This window comes from Ornithorhynchus anatinus, chromosome 4, assembly GCF_004115215.2.
Source record: "Ornithorhynchus anatinus isolate Pmale09 chromosome 4, mOrnAna1.pri.v4, whole genome shotgun sequence".
NCBI classification, from domain to species: Eukaryota; Metazoa; Chordata; class Mammalia; order Monotremata; family Ornithorhynchidae; genus Ornithorhynchus; species Ornithorhynchus anatinus.
This window is the reverse complement of record NC_041731.1, coordinates 84,639,828-84,642,212: the sequence shown is the minus strand read 5'-3', so window position 1 is coordinate 84,642,212 and position 2,385 is coordinate 84,639,828. Positions and strand designations below refer to the sequence as shown.

At 38.7% G+C, this 2,385-nt stretch overlaps 1 non-coding gene across 1 annotated transcript; it reads right to left on the bottom strand.

Moving 5' to 3' along the window:
* Window positions 1-584: 584 nt before the first annotated feature.
* Window positions 585-692, bottom strand: LOC114811635. Its single transcript, XR_003759331.1, has one exon. It is a non-coding gene; the product is annotated as a U6 spliceosomal RNA (small nuclear RNA).
* Between the last annotated feature and the right edge of the window lie 1,693 nt (window positions 693-2,385).

The window sequence follows — 2,385 nt, the reverse complement described above, 5'->3', positions numbered from 1 at the left end:
GTACTACTATTGAAATAAAACAAATATTAAAAACAAACCTTTAAATTCATATTCATCATTTTCTTGTGCTTTCTTATCCAATCAGTTATCCTGTCCTGCCTCCCATCTCTCCCACTCTAGTCCTTATCTCACTCTGCTGTTAAGATCATTTTTTCTAAAAAATGTGTTCCACTCACCTTTCCCCACGCCTCAAAAACATTGAATGGCTGCCTATCCATCTCTGCATCAAACAAAAACTTCTTACCATCTACTTTAAAACACTCAATCATTTCACCCCCCTCCTATCTTATCTCCCTGATTTCCTACTACATCCTAATCTGCATGCTTCACTCCTTCAACACCAAACTATTTACTGTGCCTTAGTTTCATCTATCTCACTTCAACCCCTTGCCCACATCCTCCTTCTAGCTTGGAACACTCTGCTTCATTCATTCAGTCATATTTATTGAGCGCTCACTGTGTGCAGAGCACTGTACTAAGTGTTTGGGAAGTACAGTTCTGCAACAAATGAAGACAATCCCTGACCACGAAGGGCTCACAGTCTAGAAGGGAGAAGACAGACATCAAAAGTAAACAGGCATCAGAATAATATGGAACGCTTCGCTTCACGAATTTGTGTGTCATCCTTGAGCAGGGGCCATGTTAATCTTCTCTTTGTTTTTCCAATTTCGTCCTGTACTGCAGACCACCACTCTCCTCACCTTTAAAGCTCTATTAAAAATCACTTTTCCTCCAAGAGACCTTCCCTGACTAAGCCCTCATTTCCTTCTACTCCTTCTCCTTCCACTTGGATTTATACCCTTTTAGCACTTGACATTCACCTCAGCCCCACAGCACTTATGTTTATATCCATAATTTATTTTAATGTTTAAGTCCCCCTCTAGATCATAAACTCCCAATGGACCAGGAATATGTCTACAAACTATGTACTGTGCTTAGTACACAGTAAATACCATTGATTGACTGATTTGTAAGAACTAGCCCCCCAATAACTATGATATAGCTGGTAATGCCTGAAAAGCTACTTTAGACTATTGAAGAGTGTGATGATGGTGAAGGAATTTCCAGTTACTACAACTACCCATGATGATGATGATAACAATAATTTTAACATTTGTTAAACATTTACATTACACTTAGCTCTGGGGTATATATGGCATTATTATATATATACATATATATATTTTATAAAACATATATATGGGGTATATATATATATGATGAGAAGCAGCGTGGCTCAGTGGAAAGAGCCTGGGCTTGGGAGTCATAGGTCATGGGTTCGAATCCCAGCTCCGCTGCTTGTCAGCTGTGTTACTGTGGGCAACTCACTTAACTTCTCTGTGCCTCAGTTATCTCATCTGTAAAATGGGTATTAAGACTGTGAGCCTCGTGTGGGATAACCTGATTACCCTGTATGTACCCTAGCGTTTAGAACAGTGCTCTGCACATAGTAAGTGCTTAACAAATACCAACATTATCATTATATCAGACCCAATCTTTGATTCACACTGGGCTCACAATTTAAATGGGGGGTGGGGAGGAGCAGGTATTTAATCTCTATTTTGGAGATGAGACAACCAAGACACAGATAGGTCATGTGACCTATGCAAGGTCACAGGGTAGGCAAGTGGAAAAACTGCAATTAGAACACAGATCACCTGACTCATATATAAGTGCTCTTCCCACTAAGCCATCTTGCTTCTTATCCAGACATACAATTTAAGGAAACAGCTGTGGCTGTTTGATACCTTTATCCTGGTTTACACCCAATGTAAGATTAAATCACCCAGGAAACAACCAATATTGTTTGATGATTTTCCACATGCAAAAACCTAACTGCTCTGAGGTTCTGGCCAAGAGCTTCAGATCAGTGAATCCCTCCATGCACCCTCCCCATCAGGGCTGAAATTAAAAAATCAACATTAGAGGAAATTGTGGCCAGAGTTTGTATAAAATTTGCAAGGTGTTGAAGAAACCTCCAGAGTAGATAATCAAGGATTTGTTACAGTGTGGTTGGAGCAAATTGATTTAGAAATGGATGATGGAAGTGTTCATTCATTCAATTGTATTTACTGAGTACTGATTGTTTGCAAAGCCCTGTACTAAGCACTTGGGAAGGTACAATACAACAATAAATAGTGACAATCCCTGCCCAAAATGAGCTCACACTCTAAGTGTTGATGAATTGTAGTCTCACATCCACTTTATATTTGTTTATCCCCCTTTATTAATCTATAATAATTTATAATCATATATAAGTGATTTGAAATGTCTCTATCATTTCAATGGTTAACTTCCTTTTAAAAAACATTACATGGATTGTAGCATTATTCTGGTGTGGAACCATGACGTGAAATTTGAATCAATCAGTATGGTCTTCACTGA